At 37.3% G+C, this 23435-nt stretch overlaps 1 protein-coding gene across 1 annotated transcript in view; it reads right to left on the reverse strand.

Moving 5' to 3' along the window:
- Window positions 1–23435, reverse strand: part of COL24A1 (collagen type XXIV alpha 1 chain) — a 396587-nt gene that overhangs the window by 93968 nt on the left and 279184 nt on the right. The gene's annotated exons all lie outside the window — the stretch shown is intronic.

The raw sequence follows: 23435 nt of genomic DNA on the forward strand, positions 1-23435 counted from the left end.
TTTTGAACACAACATTTTGTTTTTGAAATTATTCAGTGTCTCTACTTTACTTACACTTTTTTTTCACTCCTACAGGATTACATTTTGCTATCAAACCACAATTTATTCAACCATTTTCCTAGTGAAGAATTTTTGGTAGTTTTTTTGTTTTTTCTGTTACAGATAATGCTGCAATAAACACTCTTGTACATATCACTATGTGCCCACCTCAAGAGTTTTTTGGGCGAGGGTATATACCCTGGAGTTGAATTGCTGGCTTGTAGGATATATGCACCTTTCAGTATACAAGATTTTGCCAACTTGTTCTCCAGAGTGCTTTTGCCAATTTATATTCCCAAAGCAACGTTTAATAGTTCCAATTACTCCAAATCTTCCATAATGCTTGGTACTATCAGACTTAAAATTTGTCTGTCTCAAGGGAGCAAAATGATGTATTATTTGGGATTTCAATTCACATGTCCCTGATTATTAAGGAGGAATGAATATCTATTCATACAGTAATTCAACATCTATATGTGAATCTCTAGTTCCCATCTTCTGTCCAGTATTCTACTGGGCTGTCCTTAATGTCCTGATACTTGTATTTCATTCATTCTGTATATCACAAATCTCTTTTCCCAGCCTGGAGCTTATTTTCTCACTTTGTCCACTATAATTTTTCACTAACACAACTTTGAAGTTTTAATGTAGTCAAATTCATCAATATTTTCTTCTTGTTTTATTTTTTTAGTGTTTAAGAGATCCTTACTGCTTCCCCTTCCTCCATGAGGTCATAAAATATTCTCCAATTTAAAATTTTGATTTTTATAATTAGGTCTTTAATCTAATTGGGATTTCATTCTTTTGTGTGTTTGTACTTTGATGTGAAGGAGAGATTTGTTTTTTTCCATTTGGATAACCAATTGTACCAGTACCATTTACTGAATATTTCATCCTTTCCTTATAAATCTGCAATGCATAATCAATTTATTAAACTTTAAGTTTCAAAATATACTTAGATCTGAGTCTACATTCTATTTCCATTGGTCTATTTGTCTATCTGTGAATGAATGACACTGACTAAATGACTAGCTTCAATAATAAGTTACGGTATCAGGTAGAGCAAGTTCTCCCTTTCAAATACCACTCCCCACCAACATCAACAACCTGTTCTTGAAAACTGTCTTGATATTGGACCTTTGATCTTCCACACACATTTTAAAACCACTTTTCATCAATCCAGTTATATAAAAAAATCCTGTAGAGATTGTGACTGAAACTGTACTGAACTTATAAGGAGGGTTAAATTTTTTTGATATTGAGTTTTCCTATCCATGAAATATCTCTCCATTTATTTAGATCTTTGTTAATAAACTACTACACACTTTTTTTTCAATAAAATTTTGCAAATCTTTTGTTAGATTTATTCCTAGGTACTTAATTTTTGCTGATTGTATTGAATTTTATTTTTAAATTGTATTTTTAAAAGTTTTCTGTTTCTTGCTGGTAGAAAAGAATGGAATATTTTTTTGGTATATTAATTTTATATATAGCATCTTGCTAAACTCTCATAAATTCTAATAATCTGTCTGTAGATTACTTCTCTCATTTTACTCTACTGGCTGGGACTCTTGAGTAAATGGGGAATAGAAATGGTAAATAGTAGTGACCTTTGCTCATTTCTTTTAAGTTTCACCATTAAGTATCATAGTCAACGTATGGAAGTTAAATTTTACTAAATGCATTTTTTTTTTTTTTTTGCGGTATGCGGGCCTCTCACTGTTGTGGCCTCTCCCGTTGCGGAGCACAGGCTCTGGACGCTCAGGCTCAGCGGCCATGGCTCATGGGCCCAGCCACTCCGCGGCATGTGGGATCTTCCCGGACCGGGGCACGAACCCGTGTTCCCTGCATTGGCAGGCGGACTCTCAACCATTGCGCCACCAGGGAAGCCCACTAAATGCTCTTTGTTTCATCTATTGAGATGATAGTTTTTCTTCAATTTGTAAATATGCGATTTAATTTTATAATTAAAAAAATATGTTAGACCTTTGTTGCAATACTAACAGGGAATTCATAAATCCCTTTATCCTGTCAGTACTCCAAAATGGTACTGAATTCAAATACTCAGGTATCAGCTGAAAACCATGGCATGGCAATGCTACCTGCCAATCAACAATTTAGTTTAGGCATCACTGTAAGTTATATATTTAAATATCATATATTTAAACATTATATATTTAAATATTAAGAAAAATTTATGGATAATGCAAAAATAACAGCTCTGACATAAGTGACAAGCATAAATAAGTTTCACAAATGTGTATAATTGAGACATTTGTTATTATTCTGAAAGATGACTTACACATTCATCTCTATCTTCAAACCTCCATTCCCTCCTCATTTTCAAGTTAATAACCTTGCTTCATATCTGAGAGATAGTAGCAATTAAACAAGAGCCATCTCCTCTTCCCAACACCCAACTTTCCAATACACCTACTTATGCACCCACATATTCTGCTTCGCTTCTCTTACAAAAGAAGTGTCTCTGTTTCCTGCCTGAGGCCAGCTCCTCACTTACACATATAAGAAGCCTATGTCCTCTCACCTATTCAAGGCTCTCTCTTCTGAAAACATCCCCCTTTCACTTGCACTATCAATTTTTCTCTCTTGACTGGATCATTTCCAATAGTATTCAAATATGCTAAATATTACTCATTAAAAAAATCCTTCCTCGATCTCATGTTCTTCCCGTCCTTCCTACCTTCCTTTTGTCTTTTCCATTCTCTCATTCAATTTCTCGTGTACTTTTCTAGCAACATTTTCTGCTCCCCCTTCACAGAAAAACTTTTGAAAGACTTGTTTATGCTCATTGTCACCATTTCCTTACTCTCGTTTTCTCTTCATTTGGGCTTTTGTTCTTACCACACCTCTGAAATTGCTCTTTTTCAGGTCACCAACTGACTTCCATATAGCCATCTCCAATGGCTGGTAATCCAACTCATTTTATCGGAAACTTCTTTTTCATTCTTGAAACTTTTTTTAAACCTTTGTTTTTATGGCAGCACACTTCCCCGATTTTCCACTTACTTATATCTCCTTATATGCTGGCTCCTCCTCTGCCCAAGCATCTAATGTTGGAGTGCCCTCTTCTCTTTTCTCTTTTTAGGTGATCTCATCCTGTCCCTGTGGCTTTAAAGACCATCTACATTCTAATGTTTCCTAAAATTATATCACCTGTCCTGACTGCACCACTGACTTTCTGATCTACCTTCAACATCTCTTCTTGAATTTCTAATGGGCATCTTAAACTTTGTGTGTCCCAAACTGAACTCTTGGAATTCCCTCCTTGAACCCCTAAACTGCTTCTCAGTTTTCCCCATCTCCTTTGTTAATAGGGCAATATTTTGAAAATTATTAAAATACTTTTCTATTTTGCCTTTTTGATTACATGGACTTCATCCTATTTAGCCCAAGGGATTCATATGTACAGGGGTTGAATATATTAAGAGATGATGTTTCTATTTTCTTTGTTTCTAACTTTAACATTTCACAAGCTGAGCCTGGGGCACCCAGCACACAAGGCTGTCTTAAACTGTAGAGAAGACACACTTTCCATTTATCACAGTAGAACTCTAAGGATTTTACTAGATGGTAGAAGGATGAGGATATGACATAGGGGAAGTAAAGAGAAAGCTTAAGACTTTTTCTTTGCCCCCAGGAGAATCTGGGAAGGCAAAGAGGGAGACAGAGAGACATTGGTGTTCAGATTTCCCTCATTCTGAGTTTTGGCAGAAAGAGACCCTTGTTCCCTACTACTCATTCAGGATTCAGAAAAGGTAGCTTTTCTCTAGCTATCACATGATTTATGGCTATATCAATTTGGTTGCTCAGCAAAGTCAAAATGAGGAAGACCATATTGTTATATTTTCCTGAGCTACTCCTTGATTCCTATATGATGTAGAAGGGAACTAAGAAACACCTGGGGAGCTTGCATGTGTGTATCGGTGGCCATTACTCTAGGAAGATGTGGCTCTGTAGTAAGGGCTGAAGAGCAGACTCCTTGGGCTAGAGCTGAATGAAAATCACAGCAGACCTCAGAGGGATCTAATGATTAGCAGAGGCTGACAGGCTATTTAAGCAAGGGAACACCCCCCAAAAAGAAATGAAAATTACCAGTTTAGAGACATCATCATCAAAGGCCACGAGGGTGGGCAGTAAGCAAACTGACAAGGGACATTATCACGTCCCAATCAGTATGAATAATACCTGCCTCTAGACCTAAGGCCTCCTCGTCTTTGTCACCACAGCAAACACAGATTCAATATTAGAAAGGAGTAAAAGAGGGAGGTGGAAGATGGGTACATCTGAGAGACTAAGCATCATAAGAGTCTGAGCACTACCTAAAGAGACGACTAAATTACAGGAACAGATTAAGCTTTCAATTGAATTGGATATAAAAATTTTCTCTCTGTCTCCCCCAATTCCCCAACCACTCCTCACTAATCAGTAAGTTAGGGCTTGTGAGGAAAACCATATGAACCTGAAATAAAGAAATTACATATTTGCAAATGCGTAAGTACCAACTTGTAACCCTATTACACACTTAATGGTATGATCAACCACTCCGTTGCTCTGCCTAAAAACCAGGATTTATTCTTTATTATATTGTCCCTCTTTCTCAACATCTAAACCATGAGCAAATCCAGTCAACTCTATCTCCAAGATGTCTTGAATCTGATCATTATTTACTCTCTCTATCGCTCCCCTGCATTCCAAACCACCCTATCATTTTTTCATCTACACGACTGCCACAGACTTCTAAGTGGTTTGGTCCACTTTTACCCTTACATTCCATTTCTTCGAAATAACACAAATGATCACCAACAATGTTAATCAAGCATCTCTCCCTGTGTAAAACCTTCCAGATGGCTGTCCATTGCAAGTAGAGTAATCTTCAAACCTCTTATCATGGTCTATAATCCCCTACATCATCTGCCTCCCTCCTATTTCTCTGACATTGTGTTTCCCAGTTATTTACTATACTCTGGCTACTTGACCACCACCACCCTTTTTTTAAATAGGGCATTTAATAAATGCCCTTTCTACCTTGCAGCATTTGCATTAGGTGTTTCCTCTGCCTAGAAAGCTTTTTTTCAGATATTCACATGACTGGCTTCTTATCCTTAGGCATCTGGCTCAATGTAACCTCATGTAATCCTTCTGTGGCCATCCCAATTAAAGTAGCCCCTTTATCAGGACATTCTCTAACCCATTACTATGTTTTATTTTCTTCATAGCACTTATCACTATCAGAAATTATTATTCTTGTTCACACTGCCTTTCCACACTACATGTTGCATGACAGCAGAGACCTTGTCTGTTTAGTTCATTGTTGTAACATTAGTGCCCAGAACTGTGTCCAGCATATAACTGATGCTTAATAAATATTTAATAAATGAATGATAGAATGCATGCCCAAAGTAGAAAATATTTAGCCTTAATCAGACAGCTAGTCTGCTAGGTATTTATTTGTAAATAAATAACACCTTAAAGAACATTTACTATCTGTTGGAAGTAAAACCAAAGTTCGTGAATAAAAGGCAAAGGGTAGTGGCAGATTTTTATACTACTTTTTGGCTTCTAGGAAATAGAACATATGGATCTACTAGGAACCTTTTGCACAGTAAACTTTCATACATATTTGAAAGCTCATTATGTGTGAGAAAAGGGGTTACCTGTGCTCTAAGCTGCATTTTCTTCTGTCATTATAATCAGAAAGATCTCCCCTGGTTCTTCTGTTCACTTTTTTCCTCTTTAAAGATAGTTTGTTTTTCTTTTGGGGAGTGGTAAACCTCCATTGATATTAGGCTGGTTTATTTTCGTGCTTGTTCTGAAATGTGTAAGTAATATTTTGCTCCAAAATGTTGGGTTTTAAAAGTTTAACAAGACTCACTGCAACCCATTTGTATAATTAGAGGCTTGCAGAAGAGACTGGAAAAAAAAGCAGCGGTTTCTACAACGTGCATGTTTTAATAGATTTCTTCAATGATTAAAGAAATAAGAATGCTTTTAAATAAATGTCATGTTGACAGATAATAGTTGGCTTGATGTTCAGCCTACTTATAACACAGAGGAAGCATTTGGGATTCCCTACTGATTATTTTAAACTTTGTTGAGAGTAGCCGTATTGTCTCAGAAGTAACACATCACATATATTTTTTAAACAATTTTGTTGAGATATAATTCACATACCATATTATAAATCCATTTAAAGTGTACAGGTTATGGTTTTTAGTATATTCACAGAGTTGTGCAACCATCATCACAATCAATTTTAGAATCAATTTCCATCATCCCAAAAAGAAACCCTGTACCCACTAGCGGTCACTACCAGTTTCCTCCCAACCTCCCCAGCCCTAGGCAACCACTAATTCACTACCTGTCTCTAGAGATTTACCTATTTGGGACATTTCATATAATATGTGGTCTCTCATGACTGGCTGCTAGGCATAATGTTTTTAAGGTTCATCAATGTTGTGGCATGGATCAGTATATTACTTCTTTTTTTTCCAAATAATATTCCATTGTGTGAACATACTACATTAACTAATAGACATTTGTTAATTGATGACCATTTGTGTTGTTTCTACTTTTTGGCTATCATAAATAATGCTGCTATGAACATTCATGTAAATGTTTTTGTTTGAATCCTGTTTTCAATTCTCTTGGGTATATACCAAGAATTGATGGGTCAAATGGTAACTCTGTTTTTAACATTTTGAGAGACTGCCAAACTGATTTACAAAGTGGCTGCACAATTTTACACCCCACCAATGATGTATAAGGATTCCAATTTCTTTACATTCTCATCAACACTTGTTATTTTCTGTTTTCTTTTCCTTATTATAACCACCCTAGTGGATGTGAAGCGGTATCTCATTGTAGCTTTATTTGCATTTTCCTAACAACTAATGATGTTGAGCATCTTTTCATGTGCTTATTTGCCAACTGTATATTTTCTTTGGAGAAATATCTGTTTAAAGACTGCTCATTTTTCAATTGGGTTGTCTTTTTATTATTGAGTTGTAAGAGTTCTTTATATATTTTGGATACCAGTACCTTATCATATACAATTTGCAAATAATATTTCCTCCCATTCTATGGGAGTCTTTTCACTTTCTTGATGGTACTCTTTGATGTATAAAACTTTTAATTTTAATGGAGTACAATTTATCTATTTTTCCTTTTGTTACTTGTAATTCTGGTGTTATCTAAGAAGGCTTTGCATAACCCAGGGTCATGAAGGTTTACTCCTATGGTGTCTTCCAAGACATTTATAGTTTTAGCTCTTACATTTAGGTCTATGACACAGTTTGAGTTAATTTCTGTGTATAATATAAGAGAGGATCCAACTTAATTATTTTGTGTGTGGATAACCAGTAGTTCGAGCATCATTTGTTGAAAAGACCATTCTTGCCCTCATTTAATTGTCTTGGTACATCACATGCTTTGGTAATTCAAATTTATTTTATCTATTTCTTTTTCTTGGAATTTATTTTATCCCTTGCAATAGCCAATAACACTAGACATTGTTAAACAAAGTTTGGAAGTTATAGAGAGTGCTCCCATCAGAGACAATGTTTTTCTTCTGCTTGAAACCTTTCAGTGGCTTCTTACTACACTTTAAATAAAACCCAAATTTTTACCATGGTTTAAAAGGTCCTTCATGATCTGCTTTCTACCTATTTCCTCAAGCTCATCCAAACAACTTTTCACTATTCACTATGCTATAATAGCTTCCTTTAACTTTTCCAAAAATACCTAGATCATTCTCACCTCCACATCTTGGCCCTTGCTATTTTATCTACCCTGAAGGATCTCCCAAAGTTCTCTGCATGACTGGCTCCTTTTCACTCCTCAGGTCTCAATTCAATCCTCCCCTATCTAGAGAAGACGTTCCTCACTGCCCTGGTGTAAATAGTTTCTCTATCCATACTAGCTTCCCCCTTCCCTTAACCAGTTGTTCTTTATCATCAGCCTGTTTATTTTCATCATTGCATTTATCACAACCTTCAATGATCTTGTCTAATGTCAGTTTTCTCCATGATATTATCAAATCTGAGATCAGGAACCTTGCTCCTCTCATTCCCCATGGTGTCCCTAAGGCTTGGCAGAGTTCTTGGCAGAGTTCTCTCATTGAAAGAACTCATAAACTTCACTGAATTGGTGAATGGACAAATACATTTTAGAGAGTCACAGTTTGTAAGGCTAACATAAATTTAGAAACATCCAAGCTAATGCTTTTTTAAGGCTAAGCTTTCTGTCTCAAAAAAGCCTATATAGAAGCTACTATGTTAAAAAGACATGCAAGGATCTTTTCTGATTCAAGCAGGAAAAGAAGGAGCAAAGTCCTACCAGCTCAGCATCTTCCCTGGCACAGTCTTCTTGGGGTGTTCTGCATAGTTCCAACCCCTTTATTATGTGTAATGTGTAAACCAAGAAACCAAAGAATGACTCACCCAACAATGTACAGCTCTTTAGTGACAGAGCAGGGGTTTCAACAATTCTTGCACAGTGGTCAGTGCAGGGTTCTTTCTATTATGTGCTGTTTTGCAACACAACAGTTCAGAACAAACAAGTCTAACACCAGAGTCATATGAATCATTCAGAAGATAAGGATTTAGATAATCCTTTACTCCTTAACGCCACTGACCTCAAATTTCCAAAGTGATTATTTTTCAGGGCTACCAAGGAAACTGTCTTAGAAAGAAGAGTCAGGTATACTTCATTCTTTTCTAGCTGCTGATATTCATTCCTCTCATCTTTCTGACTTCATTTTTAAGAGTCTATCGGAAAAGCCTCTTAGAAAAGCGTGCATTATTTTATTTTAGCTTCTCTTAAGATATTCACCTCAACCTAATATCATACCACCCTAGACAGATGGGAAAATTAACACTTCAATAAATCCAATCAAGTTTTGTTGTAAAGGAATAAAACGAGATAACTTCATTTATATATACTCAGTTTTGGAGTGCACAGCTTCACCTCTGTTTAGATCTTAGATAACAGAATGATAGACTTTTTAAGAAATGAATGAAGGACCATAAGTCAGGCAGATGTTTCTTCTGAGAAACTTCCAAACTATTTTCCTCATATAGAGTTATACATTTAGACAACTGAATATTTTAGAACAGAACTCAAGCATAAAATACAAAATATTTTCCTTTGTTCAAAGAGTCTACATCTTGGATTTGGGAATTTGTTACTAACGTTTCTCTTGCCTTATTTTTCAAACCAGATATCATTTTCCAATCTTTTAGAAAGAAGAACATCTCTTTCTTATTTATTTTTTAAAGAATTTTTAAGGTAGCATCTTTGTGACATTGCCTAAGGAAGAATTTTTCTGAAGTGCAAAAATAAATCCAACATCAGGCCGTCTGATTAAGCAATAGTTCCTTGGATCAGAAAATTCTTTTGAAAAAATATGCTGTGGTATTTTTATTAAGTTTATGAGCTGAAAGGCATTTAAAATTCCAAGGAAACAACAAAAAGAATAAAAAAGAAACACACATGTGTTGTTACTAAAAAAGGCACCAAAGATGTGTACAAGAGGATTATTCCTGGAAAAATTATGAAGCAGATGAAATCTGTGTTTATCATTTTTCCATGTTTTGTTTTGATCCCCTTTTTCATCTCTGCTCTGTCCATCACCATTTGTCATACTGTGTCATCCCTCTCTGGGATTTCTGCCTGTGTTGTCCTATGGCATGGTTAGGCCTTTCTTTTTTTTTAAGTTCTGTGTCCCCCCCCCACCTCCCCCCATCAACTTTAGCGTTCTCTTAGGGAACTAAGCTAGTTGACTGAAAAATAAATCCATGCTAAAACAGTAATAACTGCTAATAACTTTCTTATATAAAAACAAATTTGATAAAAATTCTCAGGGAGATAACTGTACTTTCTTGGCACTTGCTACTTGGCTTCTCTGTGGGTCCAGTCCTGATGGGTCCTCTAAAATAATGAAAACTACCATGAACCTTAGAAAGGCAAAAGATATGCCCAAATCTCTAGAAGTATGGCTTAGAACCTGAGGGTGAGGCTGAAGCATGTCCTTGAACCACAGAGACTGAGAAGAACATTAGAAGGGTAAGAGGAGAGGTTTCATTTGGATTGCACTGTATTTCCCCCAGGCACAGCACCACACAGAGTGATCCCCTTGGCCTATAGTTTCTCTGTGGGAAAAGGAGAACCCAAAGTGGATATTCAGCTCCCCTACTGTTGCAGGATGCTTCCAGGGTTGCCCAGTCAGGTCTTCATGAGGATCATTTGGGGAACCTGGGGGCTTGACCACTGGGGATCAGATAGAGATGGGGAAAGGGGGCATGGCTTATAGCAACCAGCACTCGAATGTTGGTGGACTGCATTCCTGCTTGTAGTAGCACCTGAGCAGAGATCCTAGCCAGGGATCTGCAGACCTTAGCTGGTGGCTCTGTCTGGCCAGGGAGCTTGGTTGGCAGTTCTGCATGATTTGTGTCCCCCCAAAAGTGGTCATACACGCTCTTGAGCCTGTCATATGGCCCTGCCTGGGCAAGGGAGTAAATCTGCAACCCTGCTCAACAGCTAAGCATAGACTCCCATCCTGCTCGACCAGAAAGACTGGCCAGAGAACTTAGGCGACTGTGGAGTCCATACTACAGCCTTGCTCAGGCAGAGAGCCAAGCCAGCAGCCCTGTCCAACTGTTGAGCATAGCCTCTGGCCTGTCATGACCAGAGAACCTGAACAGTGACCCTGTGCAGGCTTGGAGCCCAGTCTAAGGTACTTCCCAGTTATGGGGCCCAGCTAACAGCCCTACCTAGCAGCAGAGTTTAACCTACGGCCTTGTCCAATTACTAAACACAGCCTGTAACCTCGCCCAGGCAAGGTAACCCCATCTTACCATGGAGCATTATCTGTGAGATGCAGCTGGAGGCCCCACTTGACCAGACAGCCTGGCAAGTGACCTCATCCAACAAAGGAGCACATCCAGTACCCAAACTGATCACAAAGCATAGTCTGCAACTCTGCCCAAACTTGGGGCACAGCCTGTAACTCCATTCAACAGTGAAACCATGTCAGTGGCCCCACCAGAACATGGAGTCCTGCCAGGGCCACATCCGGTTAGAGAGTACAGCGTGAGGCCTTGCCCAACTGCAGAATCCAACAAGTGCTACTGTCCTTCCAGGGAACACAGCCTGAGACCATATCCTACCAGAGGTAACTACAGAACCCAGCTAATGGCCCCATCTGACTGTGAAGTCCAGCCAGCACCCCTACCCAACGAGGGTGCCTAGTTAGTGGTCCCACTACAATGTGGAGCCTAGCCAGCTGGCCAACCCAACTGCAGCGACCAGCCAGTGGCAACTCTCCCCTTGCCTCATAACATGGGTAGGAACCTCACCAAACTGGAGACCTCAATAGCAAGCTGTGTATGCCCACAAACGCTACAAGCTGATCCATCCAGTTCCCCCTAAGCAAAGCTGACTGGTGAAGGCCTTTCCCTGCCAAAACAAACCTGTAAAGTCTGGAAGAGGAGACCACTTATTCAAATGTGTAAATACCAATGCAAAGATACTATGAGCATAAAGAATCAGGTAAACATGACAAGACCAAAAGAAACTAATAAAGCTTCAATAACTGACACTAAAGAAATGGAAATCTATGAACTACCTAACAAAGAATTCAGAATAATCCTCTTAAAGAAGTTCAGTGAACTTCAAGAACACACAGATAACTAAATGAAATTAGAAAAACAATGCATGAACAAAACGAGAAGTTCAACAAAGAAATAGAAACCATGTGAATAAATAAAACAAAAATCCTAGAGATAAAGATTGAACTGAAGAACTCAACAGAGTTTCAAAAGCAGACTTGACCAAGCAGAAGAATCAGTGAACTCAAAGATAAGTCATTTGAAATTATCCCAAGGAACAAAAAGAAAAAAGGATGAAAAAGAATGAAGAAAAGACTATGATACTTAAGGGACTGTGTGAAATAAAACAATATTTTATGAATACTGGGAGAATAAAAAGAGAAAAGAGCAGAAAGACTACTTAAAGATATAATAGCTGAAAATGTCCTAAACTTGGGGAGAGAAATAGACGCCCAGATTTTTGAGGCTCAAAAATCCCAAACAGGTTAAACCCAAAAAAGGTCACTTTGAGACACATTATAGTCAGCCCTCAGTATCTGCAGGTTCCACAACTGCAGAGTCAAACAACTGTGGATCAAAAATGTTACAAAAAAAATTCCAGAAAGTTCCAAAACAAAACATGAATTTGCCATGAACTGACACTGGTTTACACAGCATTTATACTGTATTTAAAACTATTTACATAGCATTTATATTATATTAAGATTGTAAGTAATCTAGAGGTGATTTAAAGTATATGAGAGAATGTATGTAGGTTATATGCAAATACTATGCCATTTTATGTCAGGGACTTAAGCATGTGCAGATTTTGGTACCTGTGGGGGTCCTGCAACCAATCCCCTATGGATACTGAGGGATGACAGTAACTATATTGTCAAAACAAAGAGATAATTTTAAAAGTAGTAAGAGAAATGTGACTCATTACATAATGGAGCCTAAATAATACTATAAGTAGGTTTCTCAGCAGAAATTTTGCAGACCAGCAGAGAATGGAATAACATCTTCAAAATATGGAAAGGAAAAAAAAGAACCTGTTAACCAAGAACACTATACCCAGAAAAGTGTCCTTCAGGAATAAAGGCATGATAAACACTTTTCCAAACAAACAAAAGCTGAAGGTTTATCACCACTAAATCTGCCTTACAAAAAATGCTAAAGGGCATTTTTGAAGCTGAAATATAACAATATAACATTGTAAAAACATATAAATGTGTGAAACTCCCCACTAAAGGTAAATATATATTCAAAGCCAGATTCTCTAATATTGTAATGGTGGTACATAAATCACTTACAATTCTAGTTAAAAAGTTAAAAAACAAGTTTATTAAAAATAACCATAATGGGATTGGTTCAAGATGGTGGAGTAGAAGGACGTGTTCTCACTCCCTCTTGTGAGAACACTGGAATCACAACCAACTGCTGAACAGTCATCGACAGGAAGACACTGGAACTCAGCAAAAAAGATATCCCACATCCAAAAACAAAGGAGAAGTCACAATGAGATGGTAGGAGGGGTGCAATCACAATAAAATCAAATACCATAACTTCTGTGCGGGTGACTCACAAACTGGAGAACACTTATACCACAGAAGTCCACCCACTGGAGTGAAGGTTCTGAGCCCCACGTCAGGCGTCCGAACCTGGGGGTCCGGCAACCGGAGTCGGAATTCCTAGAGAATCAGATTTGAAGGCTAGCGGGATTTGATTGCAGGACTTAGACAGGACAGGGGGAAACAGACTCCACTCTTGGAGGGCACACACAAAGTAGTGTGCACATCGGGACCCAGGGGAAGGAGCTGTGACCCCCCACAGAGACTGAACCAGACCTACCTGCTTGTGTTGGAGGGTCTCCTGCAGAGGTGGGGGGCGCCTGTGGCTCACCGCAAAGACAAGGACACTGGCAGCACAAGATCTAGGAGGTACTCCTTGGCATGAGCCCTCCCAGAGTCCATCTTTAGCCCCACCAAAGAGCCTGGGTAGGTGTAGTGTTGGGTTGCCTCAGACCAAACAACCAACAGGGAGGGGACCAAGCCCCACCCATCAGCAGACAAGTGGATTAAAGTTTTACTGAGCTCTGACCACCAGAGCAACAGCCAGCGCCTCATCCACCAGAGGGCAGATGCAGAAGCAAGAAGAACTACAATCCTGCAGCCTGTGGAACAGAAAACACATTCACAGAAAGATAGACAAGATGAAAAGGCAGAGGGCTATGTAACAGATGAAGGAACAAGATAAAACCCCAGAAAAACAACTAAATGAAGTGGAGGTAGGCAACCTACCAGAAAAAGAATTCAGAATAATGATAGTGAAGATGATCCAGGACCTCGGAAAAAGAATGGAGGCAAAGATCAAGAAGATGCAAGAAATATTTAACAAAGATCTAGAAGAATTAAAGAACAAACAAACAGAGATGAACAATACAATAACTGAAGTGAAAAATACACTAGAAGGAATCAATAGCAGAATAACTGAGGCAGAAGTGACCTGGAAGACAGAATGGTGGAATTCACTGCTGTGGAACAGAATAAAGAAAAAAGAATGAAAAGAAATGAAGACAGTCTAAGAGGCTTCTGGGACAACATTAAATGCAACAATATTTGCATTATACGGGTCCCAGAAGGAGAAGAGAGAGAGAAAGGACCCAAGAAAATATTTGAAGAGATTATAGTCGAAAACTTCCCTAACATGGGAAAGGAAAGAGCCACCCAAGTCCAGGAAGCGCAGAGAATCCCATACAGGATAAACCCAAGGAGAAACATGCCTAGACACACAGTAATCAAATTGGCAAAAATTAAAGACAAAGAAAAATTATTGAAAGCAGCAAGGGAAAAATAACAGATAACATACAAGGGAACTCCCATGAGGTTAACAGCTGATTTCTCAGCAGAAACTCTACAAGCCAGAAGGGAGTGGCATGATACACTTAATGATGAAAGGGAAGAACCTACAACCAAGATTACTCTACACAGCAAGGATCTCATTCAGATTCGATGGAGAAATCAAAAGCTTTACAGACAGGCAAAGGCTAACAGAATTCAGCACCACCAAACCAGCTCTACAACAAATGCTAAAGGCACTTCTCTAAGTAGGAAACACAAGAGAAGAAAAGACCCTACAAAAACAAACCCAAAACAATTAAGAAAATGGTAACAGGAACATACATATGGATAATTACCTTAAATGTGAATGGATTAAATGCTCCAACCAAAAGACACAGGCTTGCTGAATGGATACAAAAACAAGACCTATATATACATGCTGTCTACAAGAGACCCATTTCAGACCTAGGGACACATACAGACTGAAAGTGAGGGGATGGAAAAAGATATTCCATGCAAATGGAAATCAAAAGAAAGCTGGAGTAGCAATACTCATATCAGATAAAATAGACTTTAAAATGTTACAAGAGACAAGGAAGGACACTATATAATGATCAAGGGATCAATCCAAGAAGAAGATATAACAATTATAAATATATATGCACCCAACATAGGAGCACCTCAATACATAAGGCAACAGCTAACATCTCTAAAAGAGGAAATCGACAATAACACAATAATAGTGGGGGACTTTAACACCTCACTCAAACCAATGGACAGATCATCCAAACAGAAAATTAATAAGGAAACACAAGCGTTAAATGACACAACAGACCAGAGAGGTTTAATTGATATTTATAAGACATTCCATCCCAAAACAGCAGATTACACTTTCTTCTCAAGTCTGCACAGATCATTCTCCAGGATAGATCATATCTTGGGTCACAAATCAAGCCTCAGTAAATTTAAGAAAGTTGAAATCATATCAAGCATCTTTTCTGACCACAAGGCTATGAGAATAGAAATCAATTACAGGAGAAGATCTGTAAAAAATACAAACACATGGAGGCTAAACAATATATTACTAAACCAAGAGATAACTGAAGAAATCAAAAAATACCTAGAGACAAATGACAATGAAAACACGATGATCCAAAACCTCTGGGATGTGGCAAAAGCAGTTCTAAGAGGGAAGTTTATAGCTATACAAGCCTACCTCAAGAAACAAGAAAAATCTCAAATAAACAATCTAACCTTACTCGTAAAGGAACTAGAGAAATAAGAACAAACTAAACCCAAAGTTAGCAGAAGGAAAGAAATCATAAAGATCAGAGCAGAAATAAATGAAATAGAAACAAAGAAAACAAAAGCAAAGATCAATAGAACTTAAACCCGGTTCTTTGTGAAGATAAACAAAATTGATAAACCATTAGCCAGACTCATGAAGAATAAGAGGGAGAGGACTCAAATCAATAAAATTGAAATGAAAAAGGAGAAGTTTAAACAGACTGCAGAAATACAAAGCATCCTAAGAGACTACTATAATCAACACTCTGCCAATAAAATAGACAACTTGGAAGATATGGACAGATTCTTAGAAAGATATAACCTTCCAAGACTGAACCAGGAAGAAATAGAAAATATGAACAGACCAATCACAAGTCATGAAATTGAAACTGTGGTTAAGAATCTTCCAATAAACAAAAGTCCAGGACCAGATGGCTTCACAGGTGAATTCTATCAAACGTTTAGAGAAGAGCTAACACCCATCCTTCTCAAACTCTTCCAAAAATTTGCAGAGGAAGGAACACTCCCAAACTCATTCTATGAGGCCACCATCACCCTGATACCGAAACCAGACAAAGATACTACAAAAAAAGAAAATTACACAATAATATCACTGATGAATATAGATGCAAAAATCCTCAAGAAAATACTAGCAAACAGAATCCAACAACACATTAAAAGGATCATACACCATGATCGAGTGGGGTTTATCCCAGGCATGCAAGGATTTTTCAATATACGCAAATCAATCAATGTGATACACCATATTAACAAACTGAAGAAGGAAAACCATATGATCATCTCAGTAGATGCAGAAAAAGCTTTTGACAAAATTCAACACCCATTTATGATAAAAATTCTCATATTTGGGTATAGAGGGAATCTAGCTCAACATAATAAAGGCCATATATGACAAACTCATAGCAAACATCATTCTCAATGGTGAAAAACTGAAAGCATTTCCTCTAAGATCAGGAACAAGACAAGGATGTCCACTCTCACCCCTACTGTTCAACATAGTTTTGCAAGTCCTAGCCATGGCAATCAGAGAAGAAAAAGAAATAAAATGGATACAAATTGGAAAAGAAGAAGTAAAACTGTAACTGTTTGCAGATGACATGATACTATAGAGAGAGAATCCTAAAGATGCCGCCAGAAAACTACTAGAGCTAATCAATGAATTTGGTAAAGTTGCAGGATACAAAATTAATGCACAGAAATCTCTTGCATTCCTATACACTAATGATGAAAAATCTGAAAGAGAAATTAAGTAAACACTCCCATTTACCACTGCAACAAAAAGAATAAAATACCTAGGAATAAACTTACCTAGGGAGACAAAAGACCTGTATGCAGAAAACTATGACACTAATGAAAGAAATTCAAGATGATACCAACAGATGGAGAGATATACCAGGTTCTTGGATTGGAAGAATCAATATTGTGAAAGTGACTATACTACCCAAAGCAATCTACAGATTCAATGCAATCCCTATTAAATTACCAACGGCATTTTTTACAGAACTAGAACAAAAAAATCTTACAATTTGTATGGAGACATAAAAGACCCCAAATAGCTAAAGCAGCCTTGAGTGAAAAAAACGGAGCTGGAGGAATCCAACTCCCTGATTTCAGACTATACTACAGAGCTACAGTAATCAAGACAATATGGTACTGGCACAAAAACAGAAATATAGATCAATGGAACAGGATAGAAAGCCCAGAGATAAACCCATGCACCTATGGTCAACTAATCTATGACAAAGGAGGCAAGGATACACAATGGAGGAAAGACAGTCTCTTCAACAAGTGGTGCTGGGAAAACTGGACAGAACACTCCTTATCACCATACACAAAAATAAACTCAAAATGGATTAGAGACCTAAATGTAAGACCAGACACTATAAAACTCTTAGAGGAAAACATAGGAAGAACACTCTTTGACATAAGTCACCACAAGATCTTTTTTGATCCACCTCCTAGAGTAATGGAAATAAAAAGAAAAGTAAAGAAATGGGACCTTCAAAGCTGTTGCACAGCAAAGGAAACCATAAACAAGATGAAAAAAGAACCCTCAAAATGGGAGAAAATATTTGCAAATGAATCAACAAAGGATTAATCTCCAAAATATATAAACAGCTCATGCTGTTCAATATTAAAAAAACAAACAACCCAATCCAAAAATGGGCAGCAGACCTAAACAGACATTTCTCCAAAGAAGACATACAGATGGCCAAGAAGCACATGAAGAGCTGCTCAGCATCACTAATTATTAGAGAAATGCAGATGAAAACTACAATGAGGTATCACCTCACACCAGTTAGAATGGGCATCATCAGAAAATCTACAAACAACAAATACTGGAGAGGGTGTGGGGAAAAGGGAACCCTCTTGCACTGTTGGGAATGTAAATTGATACAGCCACTATGGAGAACAGTATGGAGGTTCCTTAAAGAACTAAAAATAGAACTACCATATGATCCAGCAATCTCACTACTGGACATATACCCTAGGAAAACCATAATTCAAAAAGACACATGTGAAAAGCAGCGGGGGTGGGGGGTTGTGGTATGATGAATTGGGAGATTGGGATTGACATGTATACACTGATGTGTATAAAGTGGATGACTAATAATAACCTGTATAAAAAAATAAATTAAATTAAAAAAAAGACACATATACCCCAATGTTCATTGCGGCACTATTTACAATAGCCAGGTCATGGCAACAACCTAAATGCCCATCGGCAGACAAATGGATAAAGAAGATGTGGTACATATATACAAGGGAATATTATTCAGCCATAAAAAGGAATGAAATTGGGTCATTTGTAGAGACATGGATGGATCTAGAGACTGTCATACAGAGTGAAGTAAGTCAGAAAGAGAAAAACAAATATTGTATATTAATGCATATATGTGGAACCTAGAAAAATGGTACAGGTGAGCCGGTTGCAGGGCAGAAATTGAGACACAGATATAGAGAACATACGTATGGACACCAAGGGGGGAAAGCGGCGGGGGGTGGGTTGTAAAAAAAAGAAAGAAAGAAAGAAAGAATTCTTTTTTACACTTCAAAAAGTTAATCATAGTCCAGAATAGGAAAATCTACAGGGACAGAAAGTAAATTAGTGGTTGCCAGAGGGTAGGGGAAGGGGAGAATGGGGAATGACTGGTAGTGGGTACAGGGTTTATTTTTGGCATGATGAAAATGTTCTGGAATTAGACAGTCGTAACGATTGCACAACTTTGTGAATGTACTATAAACCACTAAATTGTACACTTTAAACATGTGAATTTTATGGTATATGTGAATTACATCTCAATGAACCCATTATTTTAGAAAACAAAAACATAAACAAAAACAAGAACAACAAAAATAACCATAACTACAATAATTTGTTATTGGATAAAGAATACAAAAAGATTAAACTGTAACATCAGTAACCTAAAATGTGAGGGGGGAGAAAGAAGTAAACACATAAAGTTTCTGTAGGATGTCAAAGTTAAGTTTTATCTGCTTAAACTATGGTGTTAGAATTGTAATGTATTTTATGTGAGCCACAAAGGAAAAACATGTAGTAGATACACAAGATCATGATAAAGGATTCAAGGCACACTGCTACAAAAGTCCAAAAATCACAAAGGAAAAGGGCAAGTGAGGAAGCAATGAAGTAAGAGTCTGTAAAAGAATCAGCAAACAATGAGCACAATGGCAATAGGAAGTCCTTACTTACCAATAATTACTTTAATTGTAAATGGATTAACTTATCCAATCAAAAGACAGATGGCTGAAAGGATTTAAAAAAAGAGACCCAGCTATATGCTGCCTACAGGAGACTCACTTAAGCTTGAAGGACACACAAAGACTGAGAGGGAAGGGATGAGGAAAGATATTTCAAGCAAATGATAACCAAAAGAAAGCAGGGATAGCTATACTTATATCAGATAAAATAGATTTTAAGCTGAAAACAGTCACAAGAGATAAGGAAGGTCATTAATAATGATAAATGGGTCAATTAATTGATAATATATAATAATTATAAATATTTATGTGCCAAACTTTGGAGTATCTAAATATATAAAGTAAATACTAACAGAAGTAAAAGGAGAAATAAGCAGCAATACTATCTTGTTTGGGGACTTTAATATCCTACTCTCTAAAATGGCTAAATCTTCCAGACAGAAAATTAATAAGGAAACGGAAGATTTGAACAACACTACAGGCCAAACAGACGTAATGGACATATAAAGAACATTCCATCCAACAGTAGCAGAATACACATTCTTCTCAAAAAATATTCACATGGAACATTTCTGTAGATAGGTCATATGTAAGGCCACAATACAAGTCTCTATAAATACAGTTAGATAGAAATTATATCAAGTAACTTTCCAGCCACAATGGTATGAAACTAGAAATCAACAACAGGAGAGAAAAGTTGTAAAACTCACAAATACATGGAAATTAAAAAATATTCCTCAGACCCTGAAGCCCTAGGTGTCCCAGTGGTTTTAGCACGATGAGCTCAATCGGCACTGGGTATGACCTGTCAGTCTCTACATTCTCTCCTGATGGGAGAGTTTTTCAAGTTGAGTACGCTATGAAGCCTGTGGAAAATAGTAGTACAGCTATTGGAATCAGATGTAAAGATGGCGCTGTCTTTGGGGTAGAAAAATTAGTCCTTTCTAAATTTTATGAAGAAGGTGCTAACAAACGACTTTTTTTTTTTTTTTTTTTTTGCGGTACGAGGGCCTCTCACTGCTGTGGCCTCTCCCGTTGCGGAGCACAGGCTCCAGACGTGCAGGCTCAGCAGCCATGGCTCACAGGCCCAGCCACTCCGCGGCATGTGGGATCTTCCCGGACCGGGCACGAACCTGCGTCCCCTGCATCGGCAGGCGGACTCTCAACCACTGCGCCACCAGGGAAGCCCACAAACGACTTTTTAATGTTGATCGGCATGTTGGAATGGCAGTAGTAGGTTTGTTGGCAGATGCTCGTTCTTTAGCAGACATTGCAAGAGAAGAGGCTTCCAACTTTAGATTTAACTTTGGATATAACATTCCACTAAAGCATCTTGCAGACAGAGTGGCCATGTATGTACATGCCTATACACCCAACAGTGCTGTTAGACCTTTTGGCTACAGTTTCATGTTAGGGTCTTACAGTGTGAATGATGGTGTACAACTTCCAATGTTTATCATTTTTAAAAATCAACTCTTATTAATTTTTTCTATTGTTTTCCTATCCTCTATTTCACTTATTCCTGCTCTAATCTTTTTCACTTCCTTCTTGCTAACTTTGGCCTTATTTTGTTCTTCTTTTCCACTTCCTTGAAGAGTAAAGTTAGGTTACTTATTTGAGGTCTTTCCCTTTTTCTAATGTGGAATTTATCACTATGAACTTCCCTTTTAGAACTATTTTTGCATCTGTATTTACAATAGCCAGGACATGGAAGCAACCTAAGTGTCCATCGACAGATGAATGGATAAAGAAGATGTGGCACATATATACAATGGAATATTACTCAGCCATTAAAAGAAACAAAATTGAGTTATTTGAAGTGAGGAGGATGGACCTAGAGTCTGTCATACAGAGTGAAGTAAGTCAAAAAGAGAGAAACAAATACCGTATGTTAACACATATATATGGAATCTAAAAAAAAAATGGTTCTGAAGAACCTAGGGGCAGGACGGGAATAAAGATGCAGATGTAGAGAATGGACTTGAGGACATGGGGAGGGGGAAGGGTAAGCTGTGAAAAAGTGAGAGAGTGGCATGGACATATATATACTACCAAATGTAAAACAGATAGCTAGTGGGAAGCAGCCACATAGCACAGGGAGGTCAGCTCGGTGCTTTGTGACCACCTAGAGGGGTGGGATAGGGAGGATGGAAGGGAGATGCAAGAGGGAGGAGATATGGGGATATATGTATACGTATAGCTGATTCACTTTGTTATACGTCAGAAACTAACACACCATTGTAAAGCAATTATACGCCAATAAAGATGTTAAAAAATAAAGCTTATGGACTTAACAATATGAAAAAAAATTATCTGAACTGTCAGAAAAAAAATGATAAACAAAATTGACAAACCTTTAGCCACTCACCGAGAGAGAAGACTCAAAGTTAGAAATGAAAGAGGAGACATAAAGGATACCACAAAAAGAAAAAGGATCATAAGAGACTACTACATACAATTATTTGCCAGCAAATTGAAAACCTAGAAGAAATGGAGAAATAGAAAGATACTACCTACCAAGACTGAATCATGAAGAAATAAAAAATCTATAAAGACCAATGAATACGGAGATTGAATCAGTAGTGAAAAACCTCTCAACAAAGAAAAGCCCAGGACCAAATGGTTTCACTGCTGAATCATATCAAACATCTAAAGAAGAATTAATGCTAAACTTTCTCAAATTTTCCCAAAATTTTGAAGAAGGAATTCACCCAAAGACATTTTACAAGGCCAGCATTACTCTGATGCCAAGCCAGATAAGGATACTACAAGAAAAAAAAATTCAGGCCAGCCAATATCCCTGACAAATAGAGATGCAAAAATTCTCAACAAAATACTAGTAAACTGAATTCAATAGCATATTAAAAGGACCATACACCATGATCAAGTGGGATTTATTCCAGGTATGCAAAGATGACTCAAAAATCTGCAAATCAGTCAATGTGATGTACCACATTCCCAGAATTAAAGAAAAAAACATACGATCATCTGAATAGATGCAGAAAAGGCCTGGAAAAAATTCAACAACCTTTCATGATAAAACATCTCAACAAATTGGGTATAGAAGGAATGTACCTCAACATAATAAAAACCATATATGAAAAACCCACAGCTAACATCATACTCAAAAAAAGCTTTTCCTCCAAGATCAGGAACATGGAAAGTGTGACTGGAAGTCCAAGCTTGAGCAATTGGGCAAGAAAAAGAAATAAAAGGCATCCAAGTTAGAAAGGAAGAAGTAAAACAGAAGTAAAACCATGTCTATTTGCAGGTGACATCTTAATATACAGAAAACTCTGAAGACTGTACCACAAAACTGTTAGCATTAATAAATGATTTCAATAAAGTTGCAGGATACAAAATCAACCTACTAAAACCCAGTCATATTTCCACACACTAACAACAAATTATCTGAAAAAGAAATAAAGAAAATAATCCCATTTATAATAGTATCAAAATCAATAAAATACTTAGAATAAATATAACCCAGGAGGTAAAATATCTATACACTGAAAACTAGAAGACACTGATGAAAGAAACTCAAGAAAATATAAATAAGTGGAAAAAATCTCATTTTCACATATTGTTAAAATGTGCATACTATCCAAAGCAATCTATAGATTCAGTATAATCCCTATCAAGATTCCAGGCAGTTTTTTTTTTATCAAAATAGAAAAAAGCAATTCTAAAATTTTCATGGAACCATAAAAGACACCAAATAGCTAAAACAATCTTGAGAAAGAAGAACAAGGCTGGAGGCATCACACTTCCTAATTTCAGACTTTATCAATACAAAACTATATTAACCAAAACAGTATGGTACCAGCATTAAAACAGACATATAGACCAAAAGAACAGAATCAAGAGCCCAGAGATAAACCCATGCATATAAGGTCAACTAATATTTGAAAAAATGTGA

This window comes from Aethalodelphis obliquidens, unplaced genomic scaffold (assembly GCF_003676395.1).
Source record: "Aethalodelphis obliquidens isolate GAN/ISIS:26980383/991018 unplaced genomic scaffold, ASM367639v1 scaffold13, whole genome shotgun sequence".
Classification (NCBI taxonomy): Eukaryota; Metazoa; Chordata; class Mammalia; order Artiodactyla; family Delphinidae; genus Aethalodelphis; species Aethalodelphis obliquidens.